General features: G+C 36.9%; 1 protein-coding gene across 2 annotated transcripts in view; it reads right to left on the bottom strand.

The window, feature by feature from the left end:
• Positions 1-15,995, bottom strand: part of LOC105251079 (RNA binding protein fox-1 homolog 2) — a 262,872-nt gene that overhangs the window by 210,669 nt on the left and 36,208 nt on the right. Inside the window, exon 2 of one of the 2 annotated variants that reach the window (XM_025412972.1) lies at positions 5,879-5,922. The gene's annotated coding sequence lies outside the window, so the exon portion shown is untranslated. Of the gene's footprint in view, positions 1-5,804; positions 5,823-5,878; positions 5,923-15,995 lie in introns of those variants that run through there. The other variant, XM_025412973.1, reaches the window with a different exon arrangement.

Here is a 15,995-nt window from a genome sequence, read left to right as displayed (position 1 = left end):
ATTACAGATTCCAATTTAAGAAGAAACGTATTTACCTCCTTTATTTACCTTTTCGAATTTATTGCTTCCAGAGGAGCAACAAGTGACGAATGGAAGAAATAAATTGTTCGCTATTAACACAAAATGTGTCGTAAAAAATGTTAATTCGATAGTTGCGCGAATGCGTCATTAAATCCGAAGAGTGATTTCGAGCGCGAACTCCCTTAGATGATTAGGTTGATGATGAAAGTTAGCGTGTCAAATGGTGAAGTAGAAAATTTCGCGAAAGCGCGCAGAGGTACGTGACGAGTCTCGGTAATTTACCAAGTTGATTAGCGACATGCGACAATACCGTTTTCCGAAATTATACGTCACGTAAACACAGTTGCAAGCACGTACGAGGTAGCAATTGCGATATTAGATTAACAACGTTAGTATACGATTATCGTTCTCCCTTACTGGAGTTTTAAAAAATTAAATATAGCGAAGTTAATTTCTTTCAAAAAGCATTAACATGAAGTGCGCATGTTTATTGTATATGCGAATTCTTTAACCAATTTGACCAGCATTTTTCTCTTTCTCTTTATCCTTTTGAAAGATTACGTGTTTATTTTTGATTTACCTTTAGTTTACGTGAAAATTGTTTGTTTATCTTGCAACATGAATGCACATTATAACGAACATTAGCGCGTTTCTTTTTTACTTTATCCTTTCTTTTACATTTTACCTTCCATAAAATGGAAATTTTTCTGTTGCTATACTTATTTCATTCATCGAGGGAACTCTTCAATTATTCTATAAGAATGAGAAGCTGATTATCTATTATTATATAGAATAATGGATCAGATAATGCTTTCATCATGAGATGTTGCTCTTGCGATGTAACTTGCTTTAAAAGAAAAACGGTATCTTAAATACTTCGTTAAAAATTCTGCTTCGAAAAAGCAAGACGGAAATTTCTCACTGAAAAGAATAAAGCACGTTGCATTGCCTTTTGAAGCAAGCCGTTACCTTCGATAACATGTTCGATGCAACTCTATGGGGGAATTTTCTTTTAAAAAACAAACGCGAGATAGAAAGCTGAGGAACGCTACTTGTTAAGAAATCAAATATTCATATTGCAACTTGTTATCTGCCATGTGTAAATTGAACGTAAATAACAGTGATCCAACATAACTAAAGAAAGTTTCGCATAATTTTGCACTATTGTTCGTAAAATCAAAGCCTCCAAAAAATAATTGTTGAACTTATTGGCAAAAATTTAGTAAATAATTGATAAATGAGAAGCATAAAAAAAATTTGTGTGCTTTTATTCTACGAATAAATCTCAAAATAAATATTTCTCTATATTACTAAAATAAATATTAATATTAAAAATAAATATTATATATAAAATTAAAAACAAATATAATAGATATCTCTATACATGTATATCGATCCAATAAGATGAATCCGCGGAATATCTCGAGTACATCAATCTCCAAGTTTCAATGTGTGATCCCTACATAAACTCCCATCTGACTGCAATGTTTCGAAGAAGTAATTCATCACTGATATCGCGCACCGCGTACATCGTTTTGCAACGTCAAAAAGTTTCCCACGGTTTTTCTTAAACCGGCGCACGGGCTCCGAGGCGGAAAATATGTATTCTCCCCGGTAGAGACGCTGACGCAACGCAAACGTCGCGAATTAAACGGCCGAACGAAATTGTTTCGCTTAAAGTTTAAGAGCAAAAACTCGATTCTACGCCAACCCGTAGCAGGTAGCGGACATCTATCTCTCCCCGGAGATGAAAAACCCTTAAACGAGTTCGTTCTCTCGTAAAGTTTCTCGCGCGAGTCGCCGGCGCGATCTCGCTCAAACTTTTCGCCGAGCTTCGCGCGACACCCACCCCCTCTCGCCACCCCCTTTCCCACCCCGGACACGCCACGTACTTGCGCTTGCATACCAATGAATTCGTCACGCTAAGTATTTTGCCGGTGAAATGACTGTGGATGAAATAATACGAGATAGATAGTCTATAACTACCGCGACATATATATTATTTCCCTTGCACATTCGCCGCGCGAGCTTTTATTCTTTTTTTTTTTTTTTTTTAAGAGATCTATTTTCCCCGCCTCGCCCGTTTATCCTGATAACGTATGTAATAAAAGTGCAGGAGAGAAAACGTCAACGGAATACGTTTTTACGACGCTCTATATCGCGTTCGTAAAGAAATATATAGCGCGGTTATCTTTTTAATGTTGAGACATTCTTCGATCGCGCATGCGTTTGAAATGCTAATCGGAGTCACGTCTAATTAGCATTTGCCTCTCCTGAATTTTTCGTCGCATTTTCGCGAAGCAATTAGCGCAAATTGACCGTTGTTTATACGTTGTATAGCGTGCGATATAATTTCCGAAAATGACGATAACAGGTAACGGACTAAATTCGCCGCGCAACGTGAGAGACATTTTGTCGGTTCAATGAGCCGCTGTAACGACAGAGGCTCGTTTATTCCACGAGAATAATGATTAGCGTCGACCAGCACGCATCTAGATGCGAAAGAAGTCTCGATAGAATTGGACACGCTATTCCCCATTCGCGACTCATCGATTCCTTCCTCCTCAACGCGAGAAACTTTCAATGATAAAGCCGCGTCTTCTTCTACGTCAAAGTATCGATCAGCTGTTTTTTGGACCAGTTTTAATGTATTTTGTTTGAATGTATTTTTTTTCACTGATATATTCGAAGCGCATATTTTTTATAATCATATTCGATGAAATTTTTTTACAGCGCGTGGTAAAAATGTGTCAATAAATGTAAAAATCAATGAAAAGTAATTAATAATTTTAATCAAATAATGATAGAATTCTGAGAATTCAACGCAGTATTTAATTCTCTTTTTATTATTTAAGTTTATCATCCAGCTAAAATTTAACAATGCTTTTTAGAAGGATATTTCTTATGCATTCTTGTTTAAATATTGATTCAAATTTAAAAAGAAATTTCTTGTAAAAAGAAAAAAAAGAAAAAAAAACAGAATATAAGACACGCGAATGCAAGAAATGTACAGTTTCCTGAGATATTCATGTCACAAAATAGATTCTTCAATTTTGCTTTCGTTATCGATATGACTGAAAGTATGGAAAAATATGGAAAAATATGACGTTTTTTTCGGTCTTTCAAATTTAAATTTCACGCGAAAGGAATAAAACGAATTGCAATCGTAATTTATTTTCTCTATTATCCGTGTAAAAGGGGCCCTTAAGCCAAGCGGCGCGAAGTCTGCATTGCGGATCTTTCGACTATAATACTCTGACAATGCAACGCACAGCGAAGTCACGTGTCTATAACGTCACGGGCGTCTTAATTTCATGCATTGGGAACGGATCGATGAGAGGATCTCCGCTCCTATCCCCATATAAAGGGCTCGGTTACGGTTTGTTTCCGTGAACACCCGTCGCTTAAACTGGAGCTTTACACCGCCCGAGGGAGCGCGCGAAGTTTGCAAGTAACGCGAGTAATAGACGCGACTCGATAACGTATTCTCGATTCAGCGGAAATGTCATACTTCGCTTTATGGCGCTATTCCAGGTCAAACCCACCGTTCGTGACTCGTATTCGCGAACTAAGGTGTAAAATGCGCCTGAATTAATAAACATGTGCTAGACACTTCGATGTTTTTTTTACGAAAAGTAAAACGCAATCGTACATTTTCCGTGGTATAAAATTTTAATCTAGCTGTTATAATTTATCACAGAAATATGGAATTGTCGAGTAATAAGAAACGCTATAGAATTGTCTTTTGTATTAATAATCGCGACATCAAGGCAAGGCAGGCCAGCACTTAGATTAAATAGGAGAAGCTGTTCCATTTAAAGAGAATAATATCGCTTCGAGCATTTCCACGTAATTACAACGAAACATTTCATAAGGTAAGACACCGCTCTCCGTGTCAATGACCGTAATAAAAGCCTGAGGCTCATATTAAGAAGGTTCTAAAGAAGCTAACTTAAAGTCAGCTTCATTCTGCTAGCGGATAGTTTGAGAAGCAATAAATAAAAATTACGTCCCAGATACGCGCCACCAAACCATATCTCCCTCGTACATCGCTTATTACGATCGTGCGCTTCCGCATCAAAGGGTCACGAAACGGACGCGTGTAAAATGCAAAGAGTAATTTTATTCGTTAGACCATAAATGAGGATGCAAAGGCCGGTTCGCGAGATCGCGCGAACGCTTTCGCAGCGAAGGCGAGACGAAGCGTTGACATTCCGAGGAAACAGCTGTACAGACTGTACTCTCTTTACAAGGCGAGATGAATCTCATTTTGCCTTCGTAACCGGCGATGCGTGTAAGCTCGCAGTCGCAACATTTCGAGTCCGGGCTCTCCCAACACTTTCGGATTCATCGTCGAGGGCTCACCGAGCGAGGGAGAGAGAAAGAGAGAGACAAAGAGAGAGCAAGCGTGGAGAGGAGACGCGCGCGATGGCGAAAAGAAAGAAAACGAGGGACGAGAGTTAAAGTGAAGAAAGAAAAGGCGTCGAGCACGACGCGAAGGCGACGACGCAGAAGTGCCGCGGAATGGAGTGCAAGATGGTGCACGTCCACCCCATCCTTTCTTCGCCCTCTCTCTTCGCTCTCGGCTTCGGTCTTGCTCCTTCGCGAGCTTTCGCGGCGGCAGCAACCATGCATTGATCGCGGGATGAAAAGTGCTATGTTACCACCGTGGCCGGCTGAATCGGGAGGGTTGAATGCATTTTCCATTCGTCACCACCGAGCTACCATCCCTCGGTTTTCCGCGCTGCCCCTTCTTCCCCGAGCTGTTACACCCTTCCCTCCGCGGTTTTGCTCAAAACTCGCGCACGTCGCGTTGATACGACAGAGTTTGAACGACGCACTTGCGATTTCTCCGTCTCGTTGAAGCCGCCCGTCGACGCTTCTCTTTCCGCGCTTCCTTCTTCGCGAAACAATTCTGCGTGTTCGTTGTACTTGGCTTCAACATCGCGCGAGAAAAAAAAAATCTGCCTCCCAACGAATAATAGTACAACATTATATTTTTATGCCAAAATGTAGATTTCAATTTCTAATCTTATTATTCAAAGTAAACACGAAGCGAAAATAACATTTAGAATTAAATGTACGAAACAAATTAAACCGACAGATTTGATATTAATAAACGCGTTTTTTTTTCGAAAAAGTTAAAAATATATCTTACATTTACCGAATATGATTCGTGATTTTTATCATTTCATGAAAATATAATTCTTAAAAATTTGTTTGTGTGATTACGTTAAATGAAGAAAATTCAAAATAAATTAACATAAAAATTAAAAAATACGGAATCAATTTTTCACGATTAGAATATGTTTTCGTTAATGCTGTATACGTAACGATTAATTCATGCTGCCAATTTTGTACATGCAAAATACACAATCATAAATAGTTCCCTCATTCGAATTGAATTCGTATTTCTTCTTTTCTGTTTTTTTTTCTCACTAACCGCGTACATTTGTATACGAGGGCCATGTTTTCCCACTATGAAAAGAAGTGACGGCTGTACATTTCCCTTTAACGACTTCGTTCTCGCTGTTTCCTGCGTAACGCGCGTCAAATTCTCATTGCCTCTGCACCGAATGCATTTTCTTTGTGTCGCTAAAATCTGTTTCAAGGATTTTCGCGCGAAAATTTACTCGTTTAATGGGACTCCCCTAAAATAACATTCTGAAATGAATTCTCAACAAGTTCCGAAATCTTTTCGATAAAGTGAGATTAAGTTTGTCGAGCGACGATTGCGCGAAAATCCTGGAAACTTCAACAATAAATGTAATTATGTACGGTACCTTGATCTATCCTATAAACTACGAGATATGTTTCGCTCAAATCCGTTTCCACCAACGACGTTAACATCACTCACCTAACGAGGGGACGAAAGTCAAACTGGACGAGGTTGGCACGAATCTGAAACACAATACAGATGTATGCTGTTATTATTAGTACCGTCAGAGTTAGCAGCGTAATTGTAACTAACTTCGACTTTAGCTGAGCGAATAATTAGCTACTGTTTCCTAAAAGCTGCAATATAACGAAACACTGTACCGTGGAATGTAATAAAGCTTTGTATTCAAACACTAAATAGATCCATAAATGACAAATTATATATGTTTTGCAATTAAAAAGAACTTTTAAAAAAAGAACCGAAGATAAAATATATTTCCAATTACAAAAAAAAAAGAATTTATTATAAATGGAGAGGTATTATTTTTACCTATTTTTTCAAATTTATTTTATTTTGTTTATTTACGTTGTCACACATTACAATTTATTTCCTGAACATGTGCCAATTATCGAATCCAAATTTATCACCGACCAGTTTCACGAATGCACTTTATTTTTAACAAATTTATAAATTTACGAATTAAAAGAGATAACAAAGTTGTAAAATAATGAAGAATGACAGTACAAATTCGTGTTGTACACACTATAGATTACTATATATCGTCTAAGCCGGTTCTCGTGACAACGAACGTACATTAGAGGACATCTTCGTGTCTCATGGCGGATGAGTACGAGAAACGAAATTCGATGTATCCGCGAAACGAAAAGTTTCCACAGACACGTTGCAACAATTTAATTGAGTACTAGAATGTGAAGGACATGCTTCTCGTGCAACTAACCAGTGCTAAAATTAAATTCCCGTTACCTTTAAGCTATTGGAAGGGCACGTTTCCGTTTTATTTCAAGTATATGATATGCCTGGAAATTAGAACTAAAACAAGTCATTCAAAGCTAGCGACTTTAATATCGCACCTCTTATTAATTATCGCAAGTCATACTGCGATAATTAATAAAAGCTACTAAATTAAAGACGTAAATTAAAACGTAAGATCAAAATGAGATATATTAATGTTATTCTTAAATTATAATTATTATAATTTTAATAATTATATTATTACTACATTAACTGCATTATTTAAATGTTGTGGTTTATTAAATAAAGAATATATCTTTTAAAAAGCAGTCATCTAACGTTCTTCAAATAAATAAGGTTGCAACGTCGCACCTGAAGATGAATATTTTGCAAGCACGGAGATACGTATACTATTTGTATGAATAAAATCTTGTTTATCGAGTTCTGGCCGGCAACGAAGGCAGTAAAGCGCGCAACATTTTTCTGAAACGGTGCTAAAAATTTCACCGCGAGAGAAAGAGAAAGGAGCCCGGAGGAAACGTGAAAATAAATTTCTATGACCAATCCGGTAACGCGCTAGAGGATGCAGGATTACCACGGGTTTGTTCCATCGTTAATCCTTTTTCGTCGTATTTCGTTTCAGTTAATTCCTGTTGGTTCCCCACGTGACATCATTTATTAAATCCAGAGAGCCGGAAGCGCCTCGCATACGCGCGCGAAAGTTTGGTGGTAAAACACCGTAAAATGGAAAATGCAGATACATGCCGTTGCAAGTGACAACAAATTTTCATCAGTTTTGAAGGTACCACTTTCAAGCGATGCATAAAGAATGTAGGAGGCAAAAAAATATATTTCATATTTTATTAATTTATAAATATTTTGTATTTTTTCCCAAATTATTCAATATTAACCTAGAATTTCAATTCTAAAAAATATATAATTTTAAGTATTTTCATTCTTCTGCAATATATGAAAAATACTTTCTATAAAAAGATTATAAAACTATATAAAAAGCTTAAGAGATTTCGAAGTTAATCTAGAGAAAATATTTTTGATTTCGATTGAATAAATTTCGACATATAATCGAATAATCCTGGGATATCCCGTGTCGTATTTTAATCTGCCAAATTTCCAACTAAACGACATATTAATAAATCTCCGAAGACAATCGGTGTCCTCGTTAGCGCAATAACGCCATTCGTCAGATTACATTCGGACTTAGTCACGCATCGGCTCTCAATTTGTATGACAAAACCGTCCGATGATTCGTGCCATCGTATAAATCTTCCATCGACGACGGGCAGAATTTCATAAGAGAAAAACGCGCAGATCGAACTGCAACAAAATAAATTGATTTTTCGCGGCTAGGTACGGAGGATGGGGACCAGAGAGGTTGTCCACGTTCAATTCGGATATTTCGCATGCGAAACAGCCGCGTGGCATCGCACAGGCATTTCCATTTCCGTGTAAAGCTCGAAAATACCCGCATGCATACGCCTTTACACACACCGGGACGAATGCGACGATCGCTCGTAATTTCATATTGCCATTTTTGGATACTATGCAAACAAGAATATATATATACAATAGTCGGTTTTTTTAGATTAAATATTATTAAATTTACACGAGTAATGTCTAAAAAAAATTTTTTACCGAGAATGTCCGCTATCTCGTAAAAGATGCGCGCAACAAGTCTTTCTATTAAGCAATTTAAATATATACGTATATCGCAAAATGTGCTATTGTGCGGAATAAGATATTAGTATATCGATAAGAAATAAAATATATATCAATGTGATCACTATAACGAGATGCTCATGTGTGTGTGTGTGTGTGTGTGACATGACCCGCATTATATTTTTTAACGGAAAAACCTGAGATGATCCCAGAGAAATGAAAAAGGGTACACACGGCTCGTAATTGATCGAAAGTTTTTACCCAAGTCACGGTTAGTCATCGATGCGGTCCTAATTGCCGGTGCCACTTGGTATGCGGGATACCAGCATTCGTATGCAAACGACGCATGTGACCTATGCGAGTGGACGAAAATTCCGAACACGCGGATTGAGAAACGAAAATAAAAAAAAGGAAAAGAAAAAAAAAAGAAAAACACGACGAATCCGCGGGAAGCGAGCATATTTTTTCCTCTGTCGGAAAGGTTCGATAATCTGCCACCTGTTAGGCTTAAAAGTGTCAGACGAGGGGTCCGAAGCTGAAAACTGGCTGCTGAAAAAAAATGGCCGAGTATATAAGCGGCGTCCGGGACAATGCGATATATTTGCAGGCGAAAACCGACGCGGCGCCGGGCTTGAATAACGACGCCGCTTCGGAACGAGTTGCCGGAATTTATTGGCGCGATTTTTCGGCGAAATAAAGACTACTTTTTTATTTCGCGGGTAATAACAAAGCTTGAAAAAATACGAATTGAATCAAACGGTAATTGATGAAAAAAAAAAAAAAGACCGATAGAGAACGAATTAAGAATCTGGACACGGGCTTCGAACTTGTCGAGCGAAACGCTTCTTCGCCGATGTTTCTATCGTGTTTCTCATAGAAAATTAAACATCGATTTATCTCTTTTTCCCGTTTCAACGTTCGCGGAAACATGTTTCTCTCTAAACAACTCGAAGAAACACGGCCATCATCCAGACGCTAAGAAAGACGTCTTCCCGAGCTCATCCAACGCGAGTAATTTTTTCGTTTCACAAGACTACGTCAATTTAGCAATTTCTAAAAAAGTACGTGAGCATTGTCCGGTTATGTTTTTTTTATCTGTATTTTATACTGGCAGCAAAGATTGAGGAAATAATTTCATTTTTCCGCGATCCACCGGTCGACGGCCGATTTAACGGGTCAAACGTGCGACATATACTGCCGTGTCAGGAATGAAATTGCCACCGCTCGATGCTGGCTTTTCTGGAATTTTTATCGAAGGATCCAACGGCGAAAGCCATCCGATGTCGCGCGGACACGAATTATTGCCACTGCGGAATTTTCATCCTAGTCTAACCTACTGGAAGCAGATGCTGCTCTGCCGCTCGTCTTCTCCGTTCGAATAATTTCCATTTCACGATTTGCTTAATTTTATCCCTCTCGACTCCTTCTCACCGGCTAGTAATCTTGGCAGAATTAAGAAAACTGTATTATCTTTGCCGGTGAAAAGATCGATCGTCAAAGGATTACGAATGCCACAAGAGTTCCATTATTATTGAAAATTTTATTACCGGAGGATCCCGACACTTTTATGTTGAAAAGCAAAAAAAAATCTTCCACGAGAGCAAAGACTAGTTTCCGCCACGAAGTTTAAATTAAAATGTTACGGTACAAAATTAAATTTTGATAACAGTCACATATCTCAATTTTTGTTATCCAATCAAACGGACCGTGTCATTGCAAATTACGTTATTAATATATCAATGCAAACATTGATATATCAGTAACGTAATTTAATTTTATATTTAATAAATATTGTATATACTTGAAGCGAATTTATGGAGAAATATTTTTAGATATTTCACATCACATTTATTGCATATTAATAATTATATGATTAATATTAGATATACTATGTATTAATAATGTGTAGTATATGATAATCTCACGGCGCAAACACTGTTTTAAAGTTATTAATTTTTTATAAATTGATTCATATTTTATATAAATTTATTTTTAATAATTTATTTTAAGATAATATTTTATTTCCAAGGTTTATTACAAAGGTTTATTACATTATTTGAAGTGGAATGTTAAAAAATTGCGAGAAGATTATTTTTCCCGATGAAATTTTAGCCGAGGAAAAGTAGAAGCCAGCCAAAGACTCTACAGACAGCAAGAAGCACGAACTAGGAATCCTGTATATTGCAGCACCATCCTGAATATATGAATTCCGAATATTTTCGTTCGGACGTGTCAATCTGCTCCCTCAATATCTGCTCCGACAAACTTTTTATCGAACCAATGTCACGTCAATGATAGTGGTTCTTCATGATCCCGAGCTTTCGAGGGAAAAGCCGTTTGCGATGTCATCGATTTTGCATCAAGGCCACGAAGAAATGGCAAGGACGAGTCGGTTCCGCAGCGGGACAACTTAATTAAGGTTCTACCCCTCCCGGCACAAGGGCGAGCACTCTTTAGTCACTTCCTACTAACCCTTCCACCAGGCAACCTTTAATAATCGCGCACCCACCACAATGATGTCTGAAGAGGGACTTTACGGACAAAGCTTCGCAATTTTTTAATTTCACAAAGTTAATTAAATATTATAGATATATAAAATAATTATATATTATATATAATGCAACTTGGTAGGGATTTATTTCCCAGCGAATTAAATTTGATGCTTCTCTTGAATTTATATCAAGATGACATGTTTTTAATTATCTCCTGTTATGGATTAAATATCTTTTTTTTCGAGCTTCAACATCACTCAGATTTTATCTGAAAGATAACCGCACACTGCGCGCGCCATCACTCACGTGACTCCGGGGTAACACGAGGACGGGAAATTTAACTGGGTCACGTTTCGCTTCGCCCTGCGACGCGACGATGGCTCGCCGCGCCGTGAAATTGAGCTCGGCGCGCAACAGTACCCGCGAAAGTGGACGAGCGAGCGAATTAAGTCGCCGTGTTGGTTGTCACACGACAGGCGGAACTTTATAATGGAGCCTGCAAATTTCGGCGGCAGTTGCGCGAAATTCGCGGCCCGAAACGCAAACCCGGACAGGGTGATGATAGTTCCTCGGCGAGCTGTGTTTGATTCGTTTAAAATGTCGACGTAGATAGGGAAGTTTCAAATTTCTCCCTTCGGAAAATCGGATTTTCTTGCGAATTAAAGTTCGGGAGTTTCTATCGGAACGTGTTCTATTAATAACTCAAATTGATTCTCATAAGAAATGAAAAAGTTATTACCTTTTTAGTTTGAGAAGTTGTGATGAAGTCGAACACTTTATACGTCCTCTTTTTATATTGAATCGCTAGAATTCTTTTTTTAACATACCTCTAAAAATCTTTGAGAAAGAGAGTCCAATTATCATTAAAATTCTGAAAGTGGGATATTAACTTCACCGAGATTTATAATCGTATGCTTTCTATCTTAATTTTATTTATCTATTGGCTTAATTATATAATAATAAAAAACTTGAAAAATATAAATATCGATTTTCCTGCTCAATAAATGTTTTTTTTTTCTTGAACTCGACTTATGAATATTTCAAACGCTTAAGTTACGTCAAAACATACATATTGCGCTTGATTATATATTACATTAATGTAGCACAAAGAATGCAATTTATCACTATTTTTTTATTATCAAATATAATGTTTATAATATGTCTTATATATTATATATAATGCATAATACTTATTAACTTAGTATAAATAAATAATGTTAATAAGAATATATCTTTTCTTTATTTTATCTATTTTCTTTTTAAACTACAGATATAAATGATAAAATTGATGCCAACCCCTATAATTTAATTAACTTTATATTTTATTTTAATTTAATTAATTTAAATAATTTTCATAATTAATTTTCTTGTAATTATAAAATTTAAAATAGATGTATAATTAGTATTTAATTCTTATAATATTTAATTCTCTATAATATTTAATTCTTCAAATTTCCATTTCCTAATTATTAATACGTCATGTGCATATTAAATATATGCGGTATAATGCAAACGACTAAAAAAAAATATGTATATTTTTCTAAAATCTAAAAGATATATATATATATATATATATATATATATATATATATATTACATAAAATTGCCTAATTATTCATAGATGACGATGCGTTGATATGAATATATAGTTATATAACGAACGTTATTAACGAACATTTCGCTTTGTTTAGACAATCATAGCTGCGAATCACAATCGTGCATGATTCAAGATAATTCTCGAAACAAACAATCCTCAGAAGCTTATTCATTACAGAAGTGACTTTGACAGAATACATTTAAACATCGACATGCGTCATGTATTTACGCATCTGCGATAATGTGTTACGCTCATGTAGTCGAAAATGCGCCTCGAGAACTGCGGTTAGAGCTAGTTCATAATAATATATATATGTTTCGAGGGGAATTTACATTGTAATAATTTTCAATTGTGCTTCCGCAACCGTATGTCCCGTTCGTCCCGGTCGCCATTAAACCGGCAATACGTAATTGCGGAGATACACGGGCGCGCACGGTCACGAAATGCTCGAAATTAACGACACTCAAAGGTATGCGAAAAGTTTGGATGTTGCGGTACGATTCGCGTCTCGAAAATTTCCGCGGCGGTGCATCGTGACCGCAAAACTTTCGTTTTTGGCCACGAGCCAAGAGAGACCTGCCGCGCCTGTCTCTCTCTCTCTCTCTCTCTCTCTCTCTCTCTCTCTTTCTTTCTCTTTCTCTCTCTTATCATTGCTCCTTCGATTAATCGATCGCAACGCGAACGAAGAGACGCCGAACGCAGGTGAGAAAGCAGTCTTCAATCAAGCACGAGAGAAGGAAAATTGGAAAGCGCTCGAGAAGTGAAGAACGCCAAGATCGGAGAATCGAAGATGATAGCCTGTTAACGGTAAAGAAGACGAGAGATTGCGTATTTAACGCTCACGAAGTTTATTTGTCGCGTTGATAGGTACGTTTCTGCTTCTACAATTGTCTAAGTAAGCACGTTGCGAAATATATATGAAACGCGAGATATTTTCCAAGATCCGACGAGAAGCACCGAGAATCATAATTCAAGCTTTATGGAGATTAAGGGAGCTAAATAAAGTATCTGGTATATAAAATAAGAAACTACAACGTATTGAAATATAAATCATTCAACTATAAGAATATATATTCTGTAATGAAAAGATAGTAAGATAAAATGAAATATGGCGCATTATCTCTATCTATTACTCGAAAAAAATTAGATGAAGTACACTTAATGCAGATATGACATTTATGCACATCTTTGAGGAGGTCTAAAAAGATATTTAAGAGATATAGATTTACATTTAAATCTCCAGTATAAACGGGGCTTTTAAAGCGTTTTCTTTATCGTGATACATCTCCGTCTATCTTATGTAGATAACATTTGACAAGTAGCTCTCTCGAGAGTGCTTGTATTTACATAGAATGTACATACACGGGGAAGTTAAGATCAATGCAACTCCAAGAGCGGTCTTGGCACGAAGAGCTCGACAATCTTCCTTCGACCTGCCATAAATCTGACGTCCTTCGAGCACGTCGTAACTCTTGCGGCGAAAACGGTATATAGGCCTATGTAGAAATTTACGAACATTGTTGCAAATTTAGCGGATATAAGTTGCATATCCTGCAGGGGGTAGGAGGGCGAAACTTCGTATGAAACTCGCAACTTTTGCCGTACACGAATACAAGTTGCGAACCGAACTACGCGAGTGAAGAGACGTGGCACGCAAACTTCTAGTTAAGAAGATAGAACTAACGTAGTAAGTAATTAGTACAATTCGAGCGATAAATGCGCATTGTCAATTGTAAATTTCCCCTTTGGTAAACGCGGGTATTACAAGCGTAATAATTTCCGAGTTATTTCACTCATCCAAATATTTATTATTTATTCAAACGTAATTTAATTGTCAAAATATTAAATATAAAAAATTAATAGCTCCATGTAAAGAGGATGAAAAATAATTTTTTTGTTTTCAAATTATAGTCACGAACATAAATATAAATTCGGAAAAAGAACCAATCAGTAATTAGTTTCCGAAGAAAAACTTCAACATGTGTTTATAAAACTGTATTTCATATTTTTTCATATTTTCCTTCCACATAATTTTACTAAACGAAAACTTATAAATTTTCGCGCGTGAAAAAAAAAAAACAAATCTAGTTTATCTGCATTTCTTCCGATTTCAAGTATATTGTATACGACTGATTAAGCACTTTAGTTTTGAAGATTAATTCTAATATTATTTCTCGATTCACACAACTCGCAATTACCGTTATAATAGATTAAACCTTTAATACGTTCTCTCCGCGAGATAACATATTCCACCATCGACCTAACACACTTTACATAACCCGATTTCATAGAAACATGGAAATGTGTTTGCTACGCGGACATAAGGACGTTATCTAAATTGTTACAGCGAGAGAGAACGCGCCAATTATATTTCCATTTATTTTTAAATGACTTGGCAAGTTCGGCAGACAAACTCGCTCGCTCGTTCGCAAATGTGCATAAAATATTGATTACTTCTCTCTATTAGTGTATCGTCCCACGAGAAACGTGCGATAGCGCGCACCTTGTCGAATCGAGGAACCAAAACTGGAGAACAGAAAGATAGAAATTATTCGAAATTAGTTACTACGCGTTATTATTCTACGCTAATATATCGTAACCTAATTCTCTGTCTTGTTGTTGTTCGCAATAACGTCGCGTGCACGTCAACGTGACTTGATTACTTGCAGCAATTCTCGCCGTGTTTTCGAATAATAGTTAGAATTAATTAAATAAATTATCCAATCACACCAGTCCGCGAAGATTCGACACGAAATATAAATTTGTACGGTGCCAGAATTAATATAGAGTATAATAAAATCAATATGCCATGCTTCAAAAAATCAATATCAAGCTTTTTTAATAAAAAAATGATTAAAAAAATACTAGAAATTTCTTCGCATGGAATGCGATCGATATTAATCTTTTTCTTTCTTTTCCAGATATTGTTTTTCGCAAACATGCTATTTCTGTTGTTGACACCTTTCTATAAAACACGTCATAGAGAGTCGCTTTAAGCAAACGCTCGCGTATCGATGCATCTGGCACTTGCAGTTTTCAACATCCTCGCGTTTCGAGTAATATATTCTACGAGTAACCGTGATTCGTCGACGACAGCTTCATCGATTGATCGAACAAGTGTCAATGCGCATCGCCGATAGCAAACGTAATATTTGAACGGGATATGCTCGCGGTCTGTGCCTATGAGAAGTTCTCTCGTCGCGGCGACAACGTATTCCTCTGATATTCTCCTCCCTCTTCCTGGCTCACATATAGATCTGCGTTCAGTGTCACGCGATATTAAAGTACACTCCTTTGGCGAAGTGCCAAATCGATGCTACCGTTTCTCTTTCTCTCTCTCTCCCTCTCTCTCTCTCTCTCTCGCTCATTCTCTCTTTCTCTCTCTCCCTCTCTCTCTCTCTCTTTGTTTCTGTCAGAAAACGATTTCTTCTAGCGAATCAGAGCGTCGAACACATGAAGTTTTCCTATCATTCTGAACGATTCTCTCAAATCTATGATAAGTATTTGCCGATATTACATTTCCTGAAAGTGTCGATACAGTCCGATATTTTCTATAAAAATAAAATGTACGAAACAC

The sequence above is a fragment of the Camponotus floridanus genome, unplaced genomic scaffold (genome assembly GCF_003227725.1).
Source record: "Camponotus floridanus strain SB8 unplaced genomic scaffold, Cflo_v7.5 scaffold6, whole genome shotgun sequence".
Taxonomy (NCBI): domain Eukaryota; kingdom Metazoa; phylum Arthropoda; class Insecta; order Hymenoptera; family Formicidae; genus Camponotus; species Camponotus floridanus.
The sequence above is the reverse complement of the archived record's forward strand: the minus strand, read 5'-3'. Positions and strand labels throughout refer to the sequence as shown.